General features: G+C 33.9%; 1 long non-coding RNA gene across 1 annotated transcript in view; it reads left to right on the top strand.

Annotated features, from left to right (window-relative positions):
* Positions 1–26,792, top strand: part of LOC122795522 — a 659,862-nt gene that overhangs the window by 380,436 nt on the left and 252,634 nt on the right. The window lies entirely within an intron of this gene.

Genomic DNA, 26,792 nt, shown 5'->3' with positions numbered 1-26,792 from the left:
AAAATCTGAAAAATATTACCCTAGTTTACAGTTTGACCTTGGGGTCTCAACTAAGTAGTACAAAAAAGAAAGATATGAAAATAAAGGGCTGCAGACTTTAGAGATTTGATTCATTATCTACTATATGAAGCGTAATTCTGCACCCCTAAGCACATCAACACCCAAACAATCCTAATGTTTCCTTGCACATATAGCTTATACATCATGTTTAACTGTTTACTAGTTGACTGGTAGACTGAATGGAGAGATGATAAATCAGGACTCAAAGGAGAGTAATATTGCTGGAACTGAATTCTCCTCAAGTCTTGGTGAGTGCCTTCACGAGACAGACCCTGTTTTTCATAAAATCTCACCAAGATGACACTGATATATAGACTGTATTTTATACAACATATATTGTGGACAGAAGGAAGTTAAAAAATAAAAAAGATAGCTGGGTACATAAGACCCAGGGTAAAAAAATACCCAATCCTTGTAGGCGCACTGGTGCCAGGACTGGAAAAAATGACAGTGTAGAATCCTCAAGACATGGAAATATTCTTACAATGGGGCTAGGCCAGGCTCAGGAGGGAGGATGCCCCCCCCCCTGTTATAGAAGGAAACATCAGTCCACAAAAATCACAAAACTGATAGGCCAAAAAAGAGCCATAAAGACGATAAAGTGGACTATTGAGGATAAGAAAGAAATTATGTATTGTTACTGTTAAGCACAAAGCTCAGAATTTCCAGACAGAAGATATAGAAAAAGATTAAGAGAGAAATTAGAGGAAAGAAAATTATGTGCACAAGCAAAACTGTCAAAAGCTTCAAATGCAATTTGTGCTCATTAATATAACATATTTATGAAAAACATTACATAGACCTAGAAACCTTGGACCATTTGGAAAAAAGAAGTGACTGAGGAAGTGCGAAAATATAAACAACAAAACCTAGAGATTTTTGAAAGTTATAAAAATATGGACATGGGAAAGAAAGAGAAATCTGATATGGCACAATATTTATGCAAAGGTGAAAGCCAAATCAATCAATACAAAAAAGTAGCCCCAAAGATATTCAAAAAGAATTACAGGCAAAGGCATCCAGATATGGAAAATTTCACAATTCAAACAGTAAGATCACAATGAAGGGAAGCAGAACAGAAGAGTAGTAAAGCATGAGATAAAACGAAGTTACGGAGTGCCTGCGAAGTGACGGATTTAGTGTAGAAAGTCTAAGTCGGTTACATCACAGCATGATGGAGCAAGTCCCCAAAGTAAGGAGAAACAGGAAGATCAGGAGACATCTGAAGAAATATGGACACGGGAAAGAAAAAGAGATTTAATATGGTGCAATATTTATGCAAAGGAGAAAGCAAAACTAATCAAAACAAAAACAGCAGCACCAAAGATATTTGAAGAGAAATAAAGGCAAAGGCATCCGGATATGGAAAATTTTACAATACATAAAAATAAGAAAAGAGGATCAGTAATGGAGAAGTTAAAGAAATAGAATTTGAGGTTATGGATAATAAGTGAAGGATTTAGTGTAGAAAATCTAACTCTGAAAACACCACAGCAGGATTGAGCAACGGATCCCCAAATTAAGGAGAAACCAGTGGAGCGGGAAACATCTGATCAGTTGCCATATGAAGATTCTTTGGAGTCTTCCAAAGGAAACCAGTACAAAAGTTCAGTTGGAGTTGTACAGCAAAGGAAGGAACAGGAACAGAAATGTTGTGGAGTGAGTTCCCATATGAAAGAGCAAGGGATGGCATAGGATGGAACTGAAGAGAATGTGGCATAGGAAGATGCTCTGGAACTTTGTGTAGAATGCATGCAGGAAATGGAGAACAAAGAATGTGCCCTCAGTTTAGGAGAAAATGATCTAAGAGAAGAGTTGCTTGATTTAATAGAGATGGACAGACATATTAAGATCAATGAAAGAAAGACTACAAAAAGTCAATGAAACCCCAAAAGTTAGAAGTTTGATAAAACAAATGAACACAGTAATTAGGGCTGTTCATAGAAATTCATGTGATATAACAGAAGTAAATAGGATATACTGCTGTGCAGCTAAATTAATAACAGATAAAGTGTTACCACAAAAACATAAGGCAGTAAGGGAAAGGAAGGGGAGAAATCAAATGCCATCATGTCTATGTTTGGCTACCGAAAAATAAAAAACCTGAATGGAATACACCAAAACCAACAATTACCGAAGAACAACATCATCAAAAAAAAGTCATCGATTGGCCATTCTCAGCCAACATTGCAAACACAACCAACCAAGGTGGGGGGCTGTGCCCTCCCAACAATATATACCAACTCCGAGACTGCATTCCTGTGGCGAATAGGGCAAATTTAAAAGGTTTCCCTTCACTTACCTTATGCATTGCTTTACTTCCTGGTTGGTGGCCAACTATGGCCATTCGATGAATTTATTTTTAATGATGTAATTGTTTGGTAATTGTCGGTTTCACTGTCTTTTGTCTGTATAAGAAGTTCAAATGTACAGGATATGAAATGGGATGAAGTAACAGCCAGAGAAATTGAAACAAAGTTAAGAAAAGCTCCTAAATGGAAATCCACAGGGCCAGATGCAGTACCTAACTTTTGGCTAAAAGTATTAACGTTTTTACATAAAGAGTTAGCCATGAGTAAGAAGCATTTATATGCACACCAGGAACAGACAGGAACTTGGTTAATGACAGGAAAAACAAAAATCCTACTTAAGAGCGAACCTGCAAGCTATCCTAAAAACTATAGACCAATAACTTGCCTTCCAGCGATATATAAACGATATACTGGAACTGATATTGATAGACTTTGTAGTAATTTAGAAGAAAACTCAATCAAGGCAGTGGAACAAAAGAGTAACAAAAGAAAGCCCATGTAGAACAAAGGATCATTTGTTGTTAAAGTCATAATGGAGAACTGTAAAAAGGGGTAAATGTATGTATGCCATAGTTAGAATACTAAAAAGCATTTGACAGTATCCCACATTCATGGATGAAAGAGCGCTTAAAAATGTATAAGATACACCCCACACTGATCAATTACATTACAGCGACCATGAAACAGTAGCAAATCACTTTGCAGTTAAGCCATGATAAACAACAAATTATTATTCCAGGGATAAAAAAATTAAAAGGGTGATATTCCAGGGTGGCACTTTGTCACAGCTGCTCTTTTGTCTTGCCCTTAACCCATTAAGCTGCCTACATAACAGATTAGGTCATGGCTACAGTTTGGCTCCCAGAAAACAACAAAGTATAAAGACTTCTTATTTTCTTTTTGTGGATGATTTAAAACTGTATAGTTTATCAGATGAGGAACTGAAAGCACAATTGCAGGTGGTCAAAATTTTTTCAGATAGGTGATAGTTCATAGGTGAATACTAGGCTGACTACCCTGAAGGGCCATTTTAAGCCTAGCTAATAATCTAAGATGAGAATCAAACCCTGTATCTTGAGCCTACGAGGCAAAGACTTTAACCATCATGCCAAACCTTCCTCTAAGAATGTCACTTGTTCTTAATAAATGTGCAAAAACAACCTTTAAAGCATGAAAGCTGCAGCACTAAGAAAGCATCAGCCTGGGACAGGAATGTGATATAAAAGAACTTGAACAAGATGGGGTGTATAAATATTTGGGAACTGATAAAGGATCAGCAATAAAATATGAACAAATGCGAATAAAACATAGCAAGGAATATTTTAGAAGACTAAGATTAGTACTTTAAACAGCGCTGACATCTAGGAACAAAGTCCAAGCTGCAAACCAATTTGCTCTTGCTGTCCTAATTTACAGTTTTGGAGTGACTGACTGGCCCCAAAAGGCATTGGATGTATTTGACAAGAAAACAAGAAGGTTGCTTCATGCTTATCAAATGATTTATAAACATCAGTGTATACCAAGACAGGCAGCAACTGAATGAACCAAAAAAACAAAAGAAATAATATAAGGTGAAGGATCAAATGAAAAGGAAAGAAATATGGAAAATGCATCAATATTGTTGCAATTATAGAAAACTCTTGGAACAAAAATGTAATGTTTTAACACACTAGTTGAAAAATGCACAGTGATACACAGGTATTTAATAATGCAAGCAAGTCATACTTAATGCATACGTTAATATTATTTCACCATCTCTATATACCACAAGAGGCAGATAGATATGGACTGAAATATTTCACTTCTAAAAAGCTCTGATTTTATTTATCACATGCATCTGGAAAGCACTTAAGGAGGAACATGAAAACAAAAGTCTCTAAAAAAACTGCATAGAAGATACAGCTAGTAAAACCCCAGCAAAATACAGAAATGTGTAAATAAAGACATTTACTAACTTCCATAATCAAAGCATCATGTGACATATGTAAAATATCCTGCAGAAACCGAAATGTTTCAGTACACTGGCTCAGGGAAGCTCAAAGAAATGAGTGGTTTTAATAATATCACAAGTCTACAAATAAATAAATATTAACTATATGAATACATGCAGATGCTGACAACAGTTAAAGGAATCTGCCAAAGTCTTACAGCTAGACAAGAAGCTGACACTTTTAAGATGGTAGCTTGAATCTCAGCACAACAGATATGAACTGTTCTGAATTCTGATAATCAGAAATGCAAAAATATAAAAAAAAAAAGTCTGGGATGATTTAGCCTTAATGCTTCACTTAAAAGCTTTTGGGCTTACAAGCAGTAGTTGTATGTTCAAAATTCATGCTATGCTGCATGTATATATTACTGCTCTCTTTAAAAGTTTGTACGTGCCACTAACGTACTATACAGTACACAACATGGATAACAACCAAATAATATTACTAAAAATTCAGGTCTGTAATTGTTTTATGAAAGCAATATCTCTGTGGATTAGAAGAGTGACAGCAGAGGGAAAACTAAAGCCACACTCCTATAATAAGGCAGTTCCCTGGACAAAATTGTGGTTATAAATTACAAGGTAAGAGATGACCCTTCTTTTGGAAAATGTGAACATTAATGAATGCAAACAGCACAGCGCCTCACAGTTACCTGTGAAGGGAAATTCTATTTTGAGCAGTGAAATGTAGACATAATTGCTTAGAATATGCCAAGAGATACAATAGTTATTATAATTTAAGTTACTTCAAGATTTTAATGCGCAGCAGAAACACTGCTCAGGAGAATAACAGACTGCCTACTCAAGCAGGAGTCAGACAGGAGCTCGCATGTGCCTACATCTTTTTCAAAGGCTTTTGACACTTCATCTTGTGAAATGGTCCTTCAACACTGCAAACAGAAGCAGTTGTTAAGAAAACTGCATCAGAAACCTTGATGGATAATGCCAGCTTTACAGTGAATAACTGAATTACTGTGTTATTTATGAGAATCAGTAACGGAATACACATGAAAAAAATGTGTATCAAAATGAATAATGAAGATAGAAATGACTAAGACGCCCGATAAAACAAGTTTGATTTTCTCTTTATCTATCTCTAAGGGAGACCCACACTTACAAAAATATAGCTATTTCTGTCAAACGTGTGCAAAAAGCTGCATCAAATGGAGGAGGAAAATCCCAGTTTATAGATTTTGCTAAACTGTGTAACTAATAAAACCTTGTCACTATGATTGATAAAACTAAGCCATGTAGAATCAGTCTTTGTGAACAATAATAGCTGTTATAACCATAATAATCATCATAATTACAGTTAATTCAAAAAATAAATTATCTTACTGTGCAATGATCATTTCTAGTTAGATCACAAAGCGTAAAGTTATCTGATTTGTTTCATCAAAAAATGGAATATGGAACGATTATTTGGATTATTTGAAATCCCCAATAATCATTACCTTTCCTCAGTTTAATCATTTATGAAAAAAAAGTAATCTGAAATTATCAGATGGCAGTTGGTGCAGAGGATTAAGAAGCTGTGGTGGGATGTTTCCTGTGGTCCAGAGGTCCAAGGTTTGTTTCCCTTAGCCTACACAGCCTAACTGTGTGATTCTGAGGAAGTCACTTAACCAGACAGTGCTCCCAGGATGAGTCTGGAAAAGGTCCATGGAGATCACTACTCTACCCTGTTAAACAGATATAAATAAATAAAAGATACTAGATAAGCAGTCATGCTTACTACAAGTATGACATTGTCACCCAGGAAGTAAACTAACAGAAATGTCAGAAACTGTACCTTTCTCTAAAATGTCACAGAAAGACACAAGAAGGGACAAAATGAAATGTAAAATATAATAATAGTAAAAAGAATATAGTTATTTATTTATTATTATTTATGATGCAGCATTGTTGTATATATATATATATATATATATATATATATATATATATATATATATATATATATATATATATATAAAACACTGCTGCAGAATATCGTTTATTTACTTGTATCTTTCTTCTGGGAAAAACATTATGCTTATAGTCGGACATGGCTTTGTTGTAAAACTTATATTTCAAGAGCAGATGTTATGTGTGCTTCTGCAGATGTTCTGCATTACTAACTAGAGAGATGCAATTAAAAAATTAATTAAGGGCAGTCTCTGATCTAGTTCTTCAATTAACCACCCTCTACTAGCAAACTGCACAACCATTTTTTAATACAATCATGTCTTCCCAATCACTACCTTTTACAGAATTTGTGTGATTCTAGTGCAAAAGCTTCTTTCCTTGGCTGTGCTGGGCCGCATAAGTATTTAGCAGTGGTACTTATTCATAATAAATAATAAGTGGCAAAAGCATTTACTTAAATTTCCTATCTCCCCTTTTGTAATTTCAGATGAACTGTGAGAGTTTAATACCTCACCAGTATACCTTACTGGGGGAAAAAATAGTTCTGAGGCCCTCAACAAGGCTGTCTAGCACATCAGAACTTAACATCCATTAATCAAGACCTGCAACACTGCCCCACTCCTGTGCAGTTTCACAGAATGTACAATCACCTTATCTTTGTGTTTATGAACAGTATAGAACAACCAGTTAAAGTAAACACTGCAAATAGCCTATATCTTTTACTCCTCCACTTCATTACATAGTATATGAATCTGAACAAGTCAGTTAATAATCCAAGACCTTCTGTGTCATTCCCAAAAAGCGATCAGCGTACATACTGGGTCATGGTCAATTAAAAAATAATAAAAAACATTTATGTCACTAATGTGGGAGTCTAGTTCTGTCTATAGGAGCATGTGGTACCTATACTTAGAAATAGGTTAGAATCTCACTTCTTAGGTATGCTAAGCTATTTGTCTCTCTTTTTGGATAGAGTAACCTATGTTTATGTTTGATTATTATGACCCCAGTAAACAAATACAAAACGAAATGAAAATATTTATTCACAAGGTAAAATTAATAAAAAAATTATATTGATATACCATTTAAATGACATGAGGAAATTCACTAAAAAACACGTATCTTACTTTTAAAGGAGAGAGGTATGCATCACGATGAATTTATTATATTGCTTTAAACAGTAAAAGATCAGTAGTATAATACTGACATTTGACATAACATTAACAGGTTTTTTAATAGAATGATGGTCAATGAACATGGTTGCTTGTTTTCAAGGGTGACCTTAGAATTTTAGTCTTGTTAATTCATTTGATCTGGGACGCTTCCTCTGCAAGTGAAGGTGCCTTAATTAATGAACTATAACTTGTCTGTAACTTGCTGGAGTTGTGAGAATGTATATAGTACAAACTAGCCTATGTCAGTTCTAAAATGATAAAAGTATGTACACATACATACAAATTATTGAAATGAAATGACAACTTCTAGGAAAGAAAGGGACAAAATACATACAATCCTGTTTACTGAAATTCAGGTGTTAAATCTCTAGCTGGAATCACATATATTAAATTAAAACAGTTAAAATCAATGTGGTCTGTTGTGCAGTAGGTATGGAAATTCACCACCTTACTGAAAACCATAAAGTTGCAATCCACCACATAAAAATGCTGACATCCAAAACAATGTTTTTATTCAGTATACAAATCCAAAATCAGGAACATGAATTTTAGGTCACATAAACTCCACAGTTTTTGAGCAAAATACTTTCATATAAAAATCATTAAGAAGGACTTCATCAGAACTGGACTCTAGTGGTAGTGCAAGTAAGTAAATAGTAAATTAGCAAGGTTATGTGACAATGCAATAACCAGCTAGTCATTTTTTAAAGAAACATACTATCTTGAATTAACAGTGTTAAAAATATTTAGCACACATTGAAATCAAATAATTAGTAATCTTAAGGCTTATAGTCAGAATAAAATAAAACATTTAAAAGCATTAAAGGTTGTATTTAAAACATATGAAAATATAAATTAAAAATATATAATGAAAAGTGTATGCTGAGAAGTTAAATGTAATATATTATATCAATAAATATAATGTATTTAGAAAAAAGTAATAATTGCAATTTATAAAACAAGAAAAACATGATCTATAATGTTGCTTGTCTATGTTTTAACACTGGCTTAATGGATATATAATCATTTAGACCAGGGAAAATTGTGGCAGTCAATTTTAGTTGCCACAGTAGTTCTTTATACTCAATGGATGTTTCCCATGCTCGACCCCTTAGATTTCTGTTCATTTCTTTCTAAAAGAGCAAAATGAAATCTCTTAAAGATGACAAATTTTACTGAATGTCTATATAAGACATTATTGGTGTTGCCTCTACAGATGTCATAGGAATGCTCATGAATACATTTTCTAAGTGTACATTTGGCCTTATCAACATAAAAAGGTATACATGCAGAGCAAGCTGCAATATAGACAACACCTTTTGTACTACAATTTCCTGTTTGTAAATTAATTAAAGATTTCATTATGTTAACTGGTTTCATGAAACACATTTTTGAGTGCCTTTTGTAGGTATAACTTTGTGAATATTACATTCCACCAAATCTTTAATGTTGGTTGTCCATTTGAATAGAATGTCCCAAAAATGTACATATATTTTCATTTACTCTGAACATGTTCCAATTTTTTCTGACAATATTTTTAATCATCTGTGAACCAATGCTGTACTGCATAACTAGGGCTCTCTGGTATGTGTTTTCCAATTTGGAATTAGTGTTGGGTGTGTTTAATTCAGAAGTACCAGAAGGGCAATCTCTGTTAGGATTCAAACCAATTCCCAAGAGCGGTTTGTAACTAAATCCTAGTTGCTTAGACACTTCCTCACCTAAATCATGGACCAGTTTGTTAAATCTTTGTCCATATAAGGGCTATTCTAACACACTAGATACTGAAATTATTACAGATTATGCTGGCATTGTACACCTATGGAATGATTTTCAAATGTTTAATAGTAGCCGATTAGTAATAACTAAGGAGTACTTTTCCCACTTTGAGAAGGGTTTTAATTTTATTCCAACTAAGCAATATGATTTAACTGACTCCTTAATTGAATTTTAACTGTTTGCAAGGAAGTTAAAATTGGCCGTTTATTTTCAAGTGAATGGTATTAACAGTACCCAGGGACATCAGGGTTTTATTAGGAAAAGGTCCCACAACCTAACAATGAACCCTTTTGTTCAAGTTTTTACTGCGGCCTGTGAGAAAGAGTTTTACAATAATTATTCCAAAGGGCACAATAAATTCAAGTTTAACAACCTAACTCAGGAAGAAAGGACATTATTAGAAACTCTTATGAGTAATAAATAACTGAGAGTAATGAAATCAGACAGAGGTGGTGGCATAGTTATATATACGATGCTATTGACTAACTAGTGACATGTTCACTCTGTTAAGAGTTGACAACACATACTTGAGGTTTTTAGAAATCAAGTTAATGTTGCCTACAGGAAGACAGATCTTTATTCAGAAGATCTCCTGATCCAAGGATACATTTCACAATCCCCTTCTAACTTCTTAAAATAATTATTTCCAGTTATTCACACAATTTTCAGGATTCCCAGAATACAGAAAAACATAGAAAACCCTCTATTACACCTATTGTGGCAGCCCAGGAGTCAAAAATGTATCCTTTTGCAGTAGTGGTGAATAGATTACTTAAGACACATCTTTCACATCACACACACACACACACACACACACACACACACACACACACACACACACACACACACACACACTGAAAGACTCCTGGGATTTTTAGGGAGATTGAAACCTGAACTCTGGGCAAGGAACTTGTGGTTTCTCACAATAGATATAATAGATTTACTTACCTCTATCCCTTAAAATGAAGGTCTCAAGTTTTCCTATAAAGCCCTGTTGTCTTGCAGTCTTCTTTCAGTAAATGAGATTAAACTCATTATGGAATTCATGGAAATTATTTTTAAACAACAATATTATTTTATTTACGTTTTAGAGGGGGGGGGTTAAGAACAAGTATGGGGAATTTCTATGGGTGCTTCCTGTGCCTGAGTATTTCCCACCTTAATGATGTTTACTTGGGAAATTACATTTTTGTTTGACTCACAGTTTTTAAGTACTGTAGGATATATTTACACAATTTGGATAGCATATTTGTCCACTGGGATGGTCCAAAAAATGAAATAGTAAGACGTATTTGGACAGCACAATCAACTTTTTTTACATTTTACATATCAATATGATGCACACAAAATTAATTATTAACATACCACTATTACTAATACTGAACAAGGGTTTGCCTCAACTATATACATATATATATATATATATATATATATATATATATATATATATATATAGAGAGAGAGAGAGAGGAAACCAACATTTTCAAACACTTGTTTATATTTTAGTAGTTGCCACACCTCTCTGCAGAAAAAAGTATTGTAAAAGGACAGTTTGTGAGGCTGGCCCATACAGTTTCAGTCAAACAAATTTTGAAGAAGAGAGAGAAAAGTAAGAGTCAATGTTCCAGAATAAGGGTGATCCTAGCTAACTGGTGTATGATTTAAGTGTGGAAGTATCTAAGCAATGGGGCTAACATGCAAACTGGTTTGAATCACAAGATTTGGTGGAATGTAGCACTCACAGAGTTACACCTACAAAAGACACTCAAAATGTGGCTCGTAATCAACTTTACTCCCTGCCTTTAGACAGTATAATGAAATATTTAATTAACTTACAAATATGAAATTGCAGTACAAAAGGTATTGTCTGCATAGCAGTTTGCTCTGCATGTATGGCTTTTACATTGGGAAGATCGAACATACACTGAGGAAATATATTCAGGGGCATTACTATATTTGTAGAGGCAACACCAGTAATATCTTATATAGGCAATTGATAAACTGGGTTACTTTCAGAGATTTAATTTTGCTATTTTAGAAAGAATTGAACAGAACCCTAGGGGTACAGCATGGGAAACATCCATTGAGTGTAAATAACTAATGTGACAGCTAAAACTGAAGGCTACAATTTTCCCTGGTCTAAATGATCACATATCCATTAAGCCAGTGTTAAACACAGAACAGCAACATTATAGAGCACATTTTTTTTCTTTCATAAATTCAACACAAGGCTGCTCAAGAATGTCCACATCCGGAACAACAACACCATTTATTATAACAGTCCAACATAAACAACCATACAAATACAAAACACTGTTAAGAAATGGATAAGTGTGTTCATCTAATTCATTGTCCTTTGTAGACCTCATCAGAACCTATGAGAAACAAATAAATTAACTGCTCTATATATAACCACAGTTAACATAATTAATTGATAAAACCTACCATATTAAAGAGGCATGTTCTTTAAATTTTAGAAGCAAAATTCACAAATAAACATAATGTATTTTATTTAAAAGCCATGAACCACACCTGGTATTCTGAAAAACTTTTTCCAAAATTGCAAATCCGAACATTTTAAATCCCTGACAATATCTTGTATGTTTATACACGGCATTATGCATAGTCATTATGCAACAAGCAATGTAAAGCATGCCTTTGGTTGCACAATCACAACTATTTGCCAACCTCACTTTTATGTTAGATGGACCTATCAGTGGTTCAAGTGCTTCTAATACATAATGACATTGATTACAGTGCCTGCACTTTCTCATCCCTTTTATAGGTCGAATACTGGGAAAATATTGATTTTCAAAACTATTTTTCAAATTTTTGCATTTTTTATATATACTAAACAAAAAGGCACTAAGGTAACATAACAGGTAACCTCACAAAACCTTTATTAATCCACAATTTGATGAATGAAGAAATAAAAAACACCAACTTGAACTGACTAAGTGCTTTCACCCTCATGGGCATCTTCAGAGTCAGTTAACTTCAGTAAAAACAACCTTTAAATACAGCTATTAATTAGTGCTTGATTAATCAATGATGAAAAAGCAGGAGGGTAGTTAAATTAAACAATTATCCCCTAAAGTTCCTGTTCACCAAATCTTAAAGTCCTGCTCAACAATACCTTGTTTACTAGAATCTCAAGTAAGTAATAGCTACCCAGAATAAATAAATAAACCAAAATAAAACATCATAAAAAGCAGTGTGTGCAGTAATAAACATTCCATATAAAACAAAAAAACATATCTGTTAAAATATTTAAATTTACATAGTTTTATATTATATACAAGCTGCCTTGTATCTTAAAATACATGCTAGGGATAGTGCATCATTGATACCAGGAGCATTGCTGGCATCAAGTCTCAGTTGCCAAAGACATTCCCTTATTTCCAACATGGTTTTAAAGTCCCCCCCAAAATCCTTTGTATATAGCCTGTCAATAACAAAAAAAATAAACTTTTTAAAGTTTGAACAATGATTCGTGTGTACATACAATGAATTAGTGGTTTTCTTGTTTTTATGTCCCTGTAATGTTCTAATATTCTTTGTCTCAACTTCCTGGTAGTCATACCTATATAGAACGCTGGGCAAGATAAACAAGTGGCAGCATAAATGACCATACTTGGGTTACAGTTGCAGTAACCAGGGCTCTTCAAAGTTCTCTTAAAATTACCTAGACAAACATAGGGACCGTCATTAATAAATTTACAGGCCTTGCAATTGCCACATTTGGCCATAGTAGCTGGTCTTTGTCCAAAGGATCTAGGGGTCTTCTCTAGTAGGTCTTTTAAATTTGAACCTCTACTATTAATAAAAGTGGGACATTTGCCAAGTATGTTGTGTAAGTCTGCAGGGATGAGGCTTTCCCAAGCACCGTAAATAACATCTTTAACTTCAGGTGCTAACCTATTGTGTTGTAATACCATTCCTGTTGGCGTATTGTTTCTATCAGGCACATCTTTATGGTTGGTGACTTTGTCACATAGCCTGTGTGTGTCATGCAAAATTGGAACAAAGTCAGTAGACCTTCTTCTAAATATTTTATGTTGAAGCGACAAAAGTATATCAATGGGATAACCTCTTTGGACAAATAAGTCCTTCAATATGTCCAGTTCAATTTTAAAGACATCATCCTCACTAATAATACGAGACAACCTGATCATTTGGCCCTTAGCAACATTTCTCTTAACATAGGCAGGGTGACAACTACTATAATGTAGAAATGAATTGCTGTAAGTTTTCTTTCTGTATAATCTTGATTCTATTTTACCATTTTTAGTATATAATTGTAAATCCAGATAATCAATACTCATCTTGCCAAACTTGTGTGTAAATTTTAAGAATGTTGTCGTGTTGTTCAAATATAAAATAAATTCTTCCAGTTCGTCAAGTGTGCCCTTCCAAAAAAACAAAATATCATCCAAAAATCTAAAATAGATAGGCATCTTAGCCTTATAGTCAGATGTCAACACAAACTGGTCTTCCCATTCTGCTAAAACAAGGTTGGCATAAATGGGTGCACATTTAGCACCCATAGCCACCCCTGTGGACTGTCTGTAATATTCATCCTCAAAACCTACAAAATTGTTCTCCAGTACCATTTGCAACAGATCCACCAATAGGTCCTTCTTGGTCCGGTGCAAGTTGGTATGTTTGTCCAAGCTCTTCCTAAACCAGTTGAGCCCACAATCATCGGGGATCACTGAAAATAAATTGATAACATCAATAGTGACCAACAAAAAATCCCCCAGATCATCATGAGACAAAGTTCTGAGGCAGTCCAAATAGTGCCACGAATCTTTTAAGATATATGGCAACCTTTCCAGGATGTCCTTGGTCATAATGTCTATGTAGGAAGCTAGAGGTTCAGTTTTTGATCGTCTGGCTGCAACTATGGGTCTAAAAGGTGAGTTTACTAAATTTTTATGAATTTTGGGTATGCCAAAAATGGTGGGCATGACCAGGTGTTCTACCGATAAATATTTATATTCCTCAGCATCTATTATATGGAGCGTACTGCTTTAAGTACACTTTGAGAGACTTTCCTTTTGGTGCACGTCTACCACACCTCTGTTAGCTTTGGCTGTCTTGTCATTGCTGCTATGTGTTATGAGTTTCACTTCCATTTGTACTGTTTTTATTAAAGGAAGCGACGGTTCTGTTTAAGCTTGTTTACTGGGTTACTGGCTGTTAGGGGTTATTGCTACTTTTCCTTTTGAGCTACCCTGTTGGCGGAGACTTAACGGACCACATTATTACACAGGCTTTTGTTTCCTTCAAAGAGAAAGTCCTCGGTGGTTCCTTCGAAGCTTCTGGCTTCGAGACAACAAGGAACTGATTTTGTATTAACTTTTACCACCCGTTACTAAGGTTTGCAACACTCTTGTCTTCAGCATTGTAATTTTCAAAGAAAACGCACTTTACTGGACTGATTTCTGTATTTATTTTTTGTATTTTGATTCACACTATTTCGAAGCAAAGTAGCTTCCAATTTTGACTACACTGTAGTTTGGTTATACAATCGCTGAGTTAACTCAGGGGGTTATAATAATAATATGATTTTAACATTGTTTTAATTTGCTTGATTTGTGAGCTGTTTTTTATGTTTATTTTAAATAATTGAACAGAATTGATGAACAACAACTTTTCTATGATTTTTGAATACGGTTTATTCATTTGTAAACTTGACATACTGAATGGTGTGGATTTTTTACATTTTTCAAGGGGTTGCTTGGTATTGCTTTTGACTACATTAACTTATAATTTTCATAGACTAGTTTCATCATTATTACAGTTTTGTCATGTCTTCATATAAATAACAGATTAGTGGATTTGTGATTTGGACTAGTGTACTTGTTAACAACACACTTGCTTTGAGATTTTGAGATAGATATTGTTACACCCTGACAATACAAATTTAATATTATTATTTTCATTATTATTATTTTCTGATTTTATTTTATTTTATTATTTTCTACTTTATTTTATTAATACTATTGGTTCTTGTAGATTCAACCAATAGGGTGTTTATTTTACCACTATTACCCATTTAGATCTGAGGTTAAACATTTAAAAGTGGACAGGAAAAGTTCATTTTTTTTACATATTTTTTATATTTTTTTCCTATAGATATATATTTTTTATTTATGATGGAACACTTAATGATCCAATATATGGAAATTTCTAGACAGATTATCACATTACTGCAGGCAAACAAGACTGCAGAACATAATATTCAAGATGTTAGTTTAACAGACACACAGGTGGAACTGTTTACTATGCATACACCACCAGTGTCCAATGCTGATAGACAAGTCAATACGGAGACACTTAGAGGGGAAAGGAACAATACCCACCAGGGAGAGAATAATAACAGTAGAGGAAGAGTTGTTACTAACAACATTCCTACAGGACCAATGTTTGACATGGAGAACTTCTTGGTGCCCTCTGTATTAGGTGACTCTTTTAGATCAGAAAATCTTGGGACATTCAACTCACAGGTATTTAAATTTGAAAAGCTAGCTAAAAATACAAATCGCTTCAGATGGACAATGTTTTTTAGAGCGTTCACTAGAACTTAACCAGGTACCCAAAGGTCTGAGAGTATATAGGATCCCTATGGGAATTGAGGCAAATACTGAGGCATACAAAAATATGTTGGAACTTTTTGATAGAACTGGGATGGACTTAATGAGAATTATCATTAGAGACAATAACAACAGATTAAGTGTTTTAAAAAATGAACTACTTATTCTCAAGCAGAGTATTACCAATAACTTGCTTTTTGAAAGTAACAAAGGTAGATTAGATAGAATTACAACTGAACTTGACAGATATGTTAAAACAAGTATGGAAAGAAAACAAAAGAAGCTATTAAGGGATACTACTGAATATAAAGAGAAAAAAGCTTACCCCTTACCCAACACGACTAGGGATGTCCAACACGATGGGGGTGTTTATACCACAGTTATGCCCTGCACTTGAGGCTTTTGAGAAAGCTTGTGAAAGGGATTTAATAGCCAGTGATATGACTAATGTTAAACCTGAGTTTTATAATTTGAATCATGCTGAACGTGAAGCATTAAAAAGCCTACAAAATAACACCAATATTGTCATTAGGCAAGCTGATAAAGGGGGCTCAGTAGTAGTATTAGACAGGACATTATATAATATGAAAATGAAAGAAACAGACACATATCATTGTTTGAATGCTGTGACTTTAGATAAAGTGATTAAAAGTGTTCCTGAGATGTTATATGATTTCTTGTTATGTAATATAATAGATGAAAATCTATACAAGTATTTCTTGGTTGAAAAGCCAGTCATTCCAACCTTCAGAGGTCTACCAAAGATACACAAAAATTTATATGACCCCCCCAATGAGACCTATTGTATCAGGTAAAGGCTGGGCCACTGAGCCTATGTCTATTTATCTGGAGAAACAATTCAAACCAATAGTGAATAACAATGAGTCCATAATTAGAGACACAGAGGAGTTTTTATACAGCTATGCTGAGTACTTACATTCACATAGTGACTATACCAGTGATTTACTGGTTACATTAGATGTTGTTTCCTTTTACATCTATACCAAATCAAGTAGGGATGGAATATGTGAGATTGCTACTACTTGAGAAAAACATTCCTAATAACCAAGTCATACAATGGATGCTTATTCTAGAATTGGTACTTGAGAACAATGTTTTCTATATGATAATAATTATTATTTACAGAAAAAGGGTGTAGCGATGGGCACACCATGTGCTAATTCATATGCAAACCTTGTGATGGCATACTGGGAAGGAACTTATGTTTTAGGAAATGCACTCTTTGGAGAATATTAAGCTGTATAAACGTTTTGTGGATGATGTATTCCTCCTGTGGGGTGGTACACCGAAGAGTTGGATCAGTTTATAGTTTATATAAATGGAACAACTGATTTTCTGAGATTTGAATGTTCTAAATCATTTGATAGGATAGAATTTTTAGATGTTCTTATTAGTAAAGATAAGAACACTGTTATCTGGATTTGTTTAGAAAACCTTGTCGAAAGAATAATCTATTACACTACAACAGTATGCACCCTAGACACCTCTATCCCAATATAGTCAGAGGTCAGACATTAAGGGTCTCTAGGCTAGTAACAGATGATACGAGACATCATGAACAATGTGAGACACTAAGAGATGAATTTTTAAATAGAGGATACAATAAACAAGTATTGAACAAAATATTTCAGGATAGTTCGTTGGAAAGAGAGGTAGGGTAGACCATTCCTACATAGGACTGGCAAAGATGGCAATAGTATAAAAAGATTTAAGACAGGAACAGTTAAGAACAGAATAGTGATACCTTTTACAAACAGGAATAATACTATTAGAAACATTTTAACTAATAATTGGGGAATGTTATTGGTAGACGATAGGCTAAAAGATATTATAGGTGATAGGCCTGATATCACATATAAGAACATGAAATCCCTCAAGAGGTTACTCTGCTATGAAAATAATATAAAGGTAGCCCCTTTAACACAAAGGAAGGGTACGTTTCCATGCAGACATTGTAATCAATGTAGCTACATAGCAAAAGAAAATAGTTTTACACATCCTGATAATGGTAATAATTTCAAGTTTGATAGATATGCTGATTGTAGATCCAGGGACTTGATATATTTGGCAAAATGTTCATTATGTAAATCATTCTATATAGGAAAAACTAATAGAACATTACAGGAAAGAATTAGGGAGCATATATATGCCATAAATAGAGAGGATGATAGGAATGCTTTAGCCAGACATGTATTGAGTCTAGGATCTAAACACAAATTCACGTTTCAAGTACTTGAGCTAGTCAATAAAACAGATAGACTTGGTGATATAAAGAACTTCACTGAAGAAAAGGAAAACAAATGGATATTAAGGCTACAAGCACATAGAGGCCATGGCCTCAATGATAAAATATCACTTAAACCTTTTCTAAAAGGGAGACCTTATAGTCATTAATATCCATACATGTACAGTAAACAAGTTAATATAACTTGCATACACTATTTCTGTACATGTATACTTAGCCAAACATTCAGTGTAAGTATGTACGAACATATACATTTTATATATATGTATTTTTTATATATATGTATATTTTCCACACATATATATATATATATATATATATATATATATATATATATATGTATGTTTAATAATTTTGTTATTATTATCTTTATACACTATTCTAGTTATTGATTTAGCTATGCCACATAGGATAGTGTTATACATGTGACACCATTTTTAGCTTGTTCTTATAAGTTGTAGGCTATTTTATATTAGTACTGCTAATTATTATTATTTTAAATTGTTCTATTCTTAATTTTAGTAGATGTGTCTTGTATAATATATAGGTATATTGCATTTACTATATATACAGCCACAAGATATAGTCTTTTATATAAGCTACTAACATAGCAATACACCTTTAACAAGGGATGACTGTGATAGAGTTTTAATTATTCTAATTGCTTTAATTATTCAATTAACTATGAGTATATAAGAACACATTTTTTTAGATGTATTTTAAGTCTGAAGAAGTGTTGTTAAAGGAAAAGCTTACTCCTTCCTACAGCTGTTCGTTTGATGTTTGTAATTCTCCATTAAAGCCTGAAGAATCATCGTGGTGTGCCTCTTTTGTGTTTTTGGATACAAATAGGACTTTTCTCAAGAGACACTTCATCCAGTACTGGTTTGTCTTTGTTGCATTACTATTAAGGGATACTACTGAATGTAAAGAGAAAAAAGCTTACCCCTTACCCAACACGACTAGGGATGTCCAACACGATGGGGACATAAGGAGAAACACAATGTTAACTGAGGAGGAGGGGGTAACCAATGAGATACATTTTGGGATAGAGGAGGAAGAAGAGTTTTTTTTTAGAAAACCAACCTCCGTTAAGACGGTCAGACAGATTGAGGAACCGAGACAACCCACAAGATCAGGAGGTTCAGAGACCACCTCAGGGACCAGGACGGTACACAGGGAACAATTGGAGGGATGGGCGACAGAGGAAGAACAACTCGAACTTGAACCCCACCTTCCACAACACCAACAACTGAACAGATGAACGACAACACTGATAACACTCCCAGTATTTTCTTACCTACTGATTCTCCTGTATCTTGTTTTGATTCATCTACTGATTTATGTCAGCATTCTCCCACTAGTATGTTAAATTCTCCTTTGGCTAACATTACTAAGGAGGGTCCTACTATTTTAGGTGACAACTCCTTTTTTGTTTACAATTTTTCTAGTTTGAAGATTTTAGACAGTCATCTTAGCTTATTGAAAAAAGGTATTTCTTTTGTCCCTGATTTCAAATATGACATCAGTAAGATTCTTATTAATTTAAAGCTCTTTACAAGAAAACTAAATTTAAAAGTATTTTTTAGTACTAAACACAGGGTTGACAGTGAAGCTCAATTATTTACAATTAGAAGAAGTAGCACATTTATACCCCCATGCCATCCTGCTGTGTTGGCTTTTGAACGTTTATGTGCAACACAAATTAGGTGACTTCTTGACAATAGACAGATAACACGTGACAACAACATAACAGCTGCAGAATTATTTTGCTTAAAAGAACTTTCTGTTAACAAGGACTATAGGGTTATGAAACCGAACAAAGGTGGAGGAGTGGTTATTATGACTAACACTGATTATTTAACGCAGATGCAGAACATTCTAAACGACTCCGACACATATGAGTTAGCTTCTAAATTTGATGTCCAGAAGGCGTACACCAAAATAGACTGGATGCTTTATGAGTTGCTATGTGAAGGTATAATAGATGCTGAGGAATATAAATATTTATCGGTAGAACACCCGGTCATGCCCACCATTTTTGGCATACCCAAAATTCATATAAATTTAGTTAACCCACCTTTTAGACCCATAGTTGCAGCCAGACAATCAAAAACTGAACCTCTAGCTTCCTACATAGACATTATGACCAAGGACATCCTGGGAAGGTTGCCATATATCTTAAAAGATTTGTGGCACTGTTTGGACTGCCTCAGAACTTTGTCTCATGATGATCTGGGGATTTTTTGTTGGTCACTATTGATGTTATCAATTTATTTTCAGTGATCCCCCATGATTGTGGGCTCGACTGGTTTAGGAAGAGCTTGGACAAACATACCAACTTGCACCGGACCAAGAAGGACCTATTGGTGGATCTGTTGCAAATGGTACTGGAGAACAATTTTGTAGGTTTTGAGGATGAGTATTACAGACAGTCCACAGGGGTGGCTATGGGTGCTAAATGTGCACCCATTTATGCCAACCTTGTTTTAGCAGAATGGGAAGACCAGTTTGTGTTGACATCTGATTATAAGGCTAAGATGCCTATCTATTTTAGATGTTTGGATGATATTTTGCTTTTTGGAAGGGCACACTTGACTAACTGGAAGAATTTATTTTATATTTGAACAACACGACAACATTCTTAAAATTTACACACAAGGTTGGCAAGATGAGTATTGATTATCTGGATTTACAATTATATACTAAAATGGTAAAATAGAATACAAGATTATACAGAAAGAAAACTTACAGCAATTCATTTCTACATTATAGTAGTTGTCACCTGCCTATGTTAAGAGAAATGTTGTTAAGGGCCAAATGATCAGGTTGTCTCATATTATTAGTGAGGGTGATGTCTTTAAAATTGAACTGGACATATTGAAGGACTTATTTGTCCAAAGAGGTTATCCCATTGATATACTTTTGTCGCTTCAACATGAAATATTTAGAAGAAGGTCTACTGACTTTGTTCCAATTTTGCATGACACACACAGGTTATGTGACAAAGTCACCAACCATAAAGATGTGCCTGATAGAAACAATACGCCAACAGGAATGGTATTACAACACAATAGGTTAGCACCTGAAGTTAAAGATGTTATTTACGGTGCTTGGGAAAGCCTCATCCCTGCAGACTTACACAACACACTTGGTAAATGTCCCACTTTTATTAATAGTAGAGGTTCAAATTTAAAAGACCTACTAGAGAAGACCCCTAGATCCTTTGGACAAAGACCAGCTACTATGGCCAAATGTGGCAATTGCAAGGCCTGTAAATTTATTAATGACGGTCCCTATGTTTGTCTAGGTAATTTTAAGAGAACTTTGAAGAGCCCTGGTTACTGCAACTGTAACACAAGTATGGTCATTTATGCTGCCACTTGTTTATCTTGCCCAGCGTTCTATATAGGTATGACTACCAGGAAGATGAGACAAAGAATATTAAAACATTACAGGGACATAAAAAACAAGAAAACCACTAATTCATTGTATGTACACACAAATCATTGTTCAAACTTTAAAAAGTTTATTTTTTTTTGTTATTGACAGGCTATATACAAAGGATTTAGGGGGGGACTTTAAAACCATGTTGTAAATAAGGGAATGTCTTTGGCAACTGAGACTTGATGCCAGCAATGCTCCTGGTAAAAATGATGCACTATCCCTAGCATGTATTTTAAGATACAAGACAGCTTGTATATAATATAAAACTATGTAAATTTAAATATTTTAACAGATATGTTTTTTGTTTTATATGGAATGTTTATTACTGCACACACTGCTTTTTATGATGTTTTATTTCGGTTTACTTATTTATTCTGGGTAGCTATTACTTACTTGAGATTCTAGCAAACAAGGTATTGTTGAGCAGGACTTTAAGATTTGGTGAACAGGAACTTTAGGGGATAATTGTTTAATTTAACTACCCTCCTGCTTTTTCATCATTGATTAATCAAGCACTAATTAATAGCTGTATTTAAAGGTTGTTTTTACTGAAGTTAACTGACTCTGAAGATGCCCTTGAGGGTGAAAGCGCTTAGTCAGTTCGAGTTGCTGTTTTTTTATTTCTTCATTCATCAAATTGTGGATTAATAAAGGTTTTGTGAGGTTACCTGTTATGTTACCTTAGTGCCTTTTTGTTTACTAGTTGTTTTACACTCTGAGTTCCTTCAGTTATTTGTTATATATAGTTTTTGGCTCATCATCCATTAGTTTCATTAAAGTGCTATCTGACTGAAATATCGCCCAATACTTTTTAACGATTGTCCTAACCTCATTACTTAAGCGGTGGTAACTAACTGTAATGATTTTGGAAAGGTCTCCACTATCTTGTGCATCAATAGGGGTTTTTGGCTGAACTATTACTGGGCTAAATTTTGAAGAGCTTAAAGATAGGACTTTATCTTTTATATTTTAAATAAACATTCAAGAATATCCTCTTTCAATGAACATGCTAGTTTAATGCCCACATTCCTTATAAAATACTGCATCATCAGACAGCATCCTACTAATTCTGACAAATTGACCCTTAACCAGAGACTTCTTTTGAAACATAGGATGGGAGCTATTAAAGTGCAAATAAGAATTTAAAAATGTAGGCGTTCTGTAAATTGTCGCCATAAATCTTCCATATCCTTTGTAAACAGACACATCTAGATGGTTAGCTTATGAATCCAAAATAGAATGAGTGAATCTAAAATATTAGGTGGTAGAATTAATAAATATTAAAAATTCCTCCAATTTGCTTCTAGTATCTGTCCATATTATAAAAATATCAAAATAGTGGGCGTAAAGGGACCAACAATTTTTAAAGGGAGAGCTAAAAAATTTATTTTGCTCTCGTGCCCACATAACTGTGTTTGCGCAAATGAGTGCACATACAGCTCCTATTGATTTGCTTATAAAATTCACTTTAAAATGACAAAAACTTATTATCAAGGACCAATTACATAAAGGACATCAAAATTCTGTACTCTTCAGCTGTTACAGTTCAATTCAATTTATTCATACCTGTGGGTATTTTTTTTTTGCAGTCACAAGATTAGCGTTGGTCCAGACACAACATTCAACATTCACATAAATATAATAAATATAGAAAAAATAACAAAATCATTTAACATTTAACATATATAAAATAAAGAAGAAAATCGGTCTCCAGAACTACCATAAATACTGCCATTTTTCCTCCTCATCCACTACTGCACTAGATTTAAACCCAAAAAGTGCAAAGGTGCTGAAATTGAAGCTATATTGAGTTTAAAACATCTCTTAAGATGTAACATTCTTATTATTCATATGTGTGACTGCTGCTGGAACAAAACTATTCCTATGTCTTGTTTTACATCTTGGGAATATATACCTCTTTCCCAATGGAAGGAGCTAGAATTTACAACATAATGGATGTAACTCATCATTTACAATTGAATTATTTTTTTTTCTAAGCGTTTTGAATATAAAGATGCAAGAGACATTTGCTGTACACCAGTCAGTTTACTGGACCATTTTATAATATGATTCAACAAATGCCTATTTTTATAGACAAATTTCCATACCATACTACCAAAAAAATAGACAAAATCGATTCAATAAAAGCACAGTAGGACAGAGCCATAATACGTTTGTCTATATGTAACTGTGACAGCTTTCACAAACAAAACAATCGTTGATATCCTTTTTTACATGCCATTATGCAGTTTTCTTCAAAGTTCAACTTTGAATCTATAATAGTTCTGAGATACGTGTAAGATTGCACACATTCTGCCATCTGATTTTTATTAATTGTTGCATCATAGCCACAAACATGTTTCTTAAAATCTATTATCATATATTTAGTCTTCGAAATGTTTATTTGAAGATAAGAATCTTCACACCACTCAACAAAGTCCTTAATAACTGGACCATGGCTCACCTCATTATTTTTGAGCTGGCTGACTATAACAGTATCATCTGCATATTTCAAAATTGTCCTATTCTCATACACACTTGTAGGCATGTGTTTGTATACAACAAAAGGGGCAGAGAACACATACCCTTGTGGTGCCCCAGTCGACAAATAGACCTGATCTGACAAGGTTTTATTTACCCTTATTCTCTGCATTCTTTTCATTAAAAAATCCAAAAATCATATCATAAGACTATTACTCCAATCAAACTGTTCTGGTAACCTACATATTAAAACATATGGTCGAATACTATTAAAGGCAGAAGAGAAATCAACAAACAAAAATCTGACATGTGATCCTTCACTTTCCAAATGTTTAAAAAGTAAATTGAGCAAACTGATTGTCACATCTTCTACACTTCTATGTGTCCTATATGCAAACTGCATAGGATCAAGCATATGTTCAACCTTCTTTAAGATCTGTACTTTCACCAGTTTTTCAACAGTTGGACCACATAATAATGCCTTTGAGAAACTGTCCATACCATTAGACAAAGGAATACAAAAAAATAAATCCACAATGTTTATACATACTTATATAGTATCATCCTTGTTTACATCATTAATTAATTGCATGCAAAAATCCCATGAGTCTCTCAATATATATTTAAAGCCACTCATAAATGTCTTAAGTATCCTATCAATGTATATGGCTAATGGATAAGCCTTTGATCTTTTAGACAGACACAATGGGTCTCGTTGGCAGATTATCAACATCCTTGTTTATCTTTAGATTTCCAAAGATGATGGGTATCAAAGGTTGTTCTATGTGTAAGAATTCATATGTAGAATCTGTAATCAATTCTTCCAACAGTAATTCTTCCAGATACAAATTGATTTTATGATATGCTAGATTGATTTCATTCAAAGACACAGTTATATATTTATTTCTATCTAGTAATATGTGTAGAATTTTGTTAGAATAGTCCATTGAATCCATCAGAACCACTCCTCCCCCTTGTCAGGTCTCATAGTCTTAATAGTTTTTGCAGTAGTTATATAATGCAGTATCTTTTTTTCATCACTTTTTAAATAACTATTATAGTGATGAGAGGATTGATCCAAAAGAATGATGTTGCATCTACATAGATTTTCAAAAACATTAATCAGTGGGACACTGGGGGGGACAAATTACGTTAGTATTCATTTCACCAGTATCTCCACTGTCACCAAAAAAGGCAGGTACATTTAATTTTCTTACAAAAATCTTTAGTTCTAGCAAGGTATCAGTCAAATTAAATCTAGATATAAGGACATATGAAAAACCCATTCAAACAGGTTGAAATGTGCATCAGAAACTTCACTCTGCAAATAATTAAATATTTTAAATCCATTCTTTGATGTCATATAAGGATTAATGTCTATATTAGGCCATTCAACCATTGCTGCCTCCTGGCTCAACCCTGATCTCGACCCCTCAAAGTACTGTAATTTTTCTTCTTCGTGGATTAAAGTATCAAATTAGTCGGTAACTGATCTTCCATGTTGACATCATTGTCCAAAAAATGAGTCATAAGATGTTTTGACTGAAAAGAATTAGCAGAAAAAGAATGGACTATGTTAGAAGCTATATTAAGACCACCATTGGATACACAGTCATTCGTCATGGTGAAATTATGCCAAGGATCTGACATATGCCTTTGTTTAGGGTAGAGTAGGCAGTTTGTAATCTATAGGCATTAGCATCCCTTTCAAATGTTTTGATTTCCTGGCATTTATGCCAGCTATTTGGCAATCAACATAGCTAAAAGCCTTATTGTAGAATCAACATCAAGGCCAAAAAGCAAGTAAAATTTTATACTAGCATCTATATTTTCTATCTGCTGTACAAGAACATCCATCTTCTTAGAATTTTCCCTCCTAATAATTTTTATAAGTTGAAGACCCTGCTCATTAAACATACCAATAATTTCAAAATATAATGCTGAGTCATGAAATACCCCACTGGGGAACTTTCACATATGTAAACCTTATAGAACAATTTGTTTAGACAGGGATAAATCAAGGTAAGCATTACCCAGCTGCAAATTGCGGTATTCCAGCAATACATTTGGAAAAGTTATATTTGTTATGAAAGGGGCATGGGATTTTTAAGGCAATTTCCTAATGTTGTAATCCATGGATGATACTATAGTAGTATGTATAGAAGCCGTGGATTTATTTGGTTGTATTCCTTTGTCTAATGGTATGGACAGTTTCTCAGAGGCATTATTATGTTGTCCAACTGTAACACCTGAAAAGTACAGACTTTTGATATGCTTTATGGAATTGGTCCTTGGTAATTTTTTTGTCATTTGAAGACTAATTTTATAAGCAAATCAAAGTCATAGCAATGGGGGCTGTATGTGCATCTATTTACACAAATACAGTTATGTGGGCATGGGAGCAAAATAAACTTTTTAGCTCTCCCTTTAAAAATTTTTGGTCACTTTATGCTAGCTATTTGGACAATATTTTCATAATATGGACAGATACTAGAAGCAAATTGGAATTTTTAATATTTATTAATTCTACCACCTTGTATTTGGATACATCAGTAGCTATCTAGATATGAATGTTTACAAAGAACAGGGTAGATTTATGTCTGCAATTTACAGAAAGTCCACATTTCCAAATTGTTATTTGCACTTCAATAGATCCCATCCCTTGTATCAAAAGAAGTCTCTGGTTAAGGGTCAGTTTATCAGAATTAGTAGGATGATATCTGATGATGTAGTATTGGATAAGGAATGTGGGCATTTAACTAGCATGTTTATTGA

This window comes from Protopterus annectens, chromosome 2.part2, assembly GCF_019279795.1.
Source record: "Protopterus annectens isolate FY-2018-M chromosome 2.part2, PAN1.0, whole genome shotgun sequence".
In the NCBI taxonomy this organism is placed as follows: domain Eukaryota; kingdom Metazoa; phylum Chordata; order Ceratodontiformes; family Protopteridae; genus Protopterus; species Protopterus annectens.
This window is presented reverse-complemented; position numbering and strand designations above follow the sequence as displayed.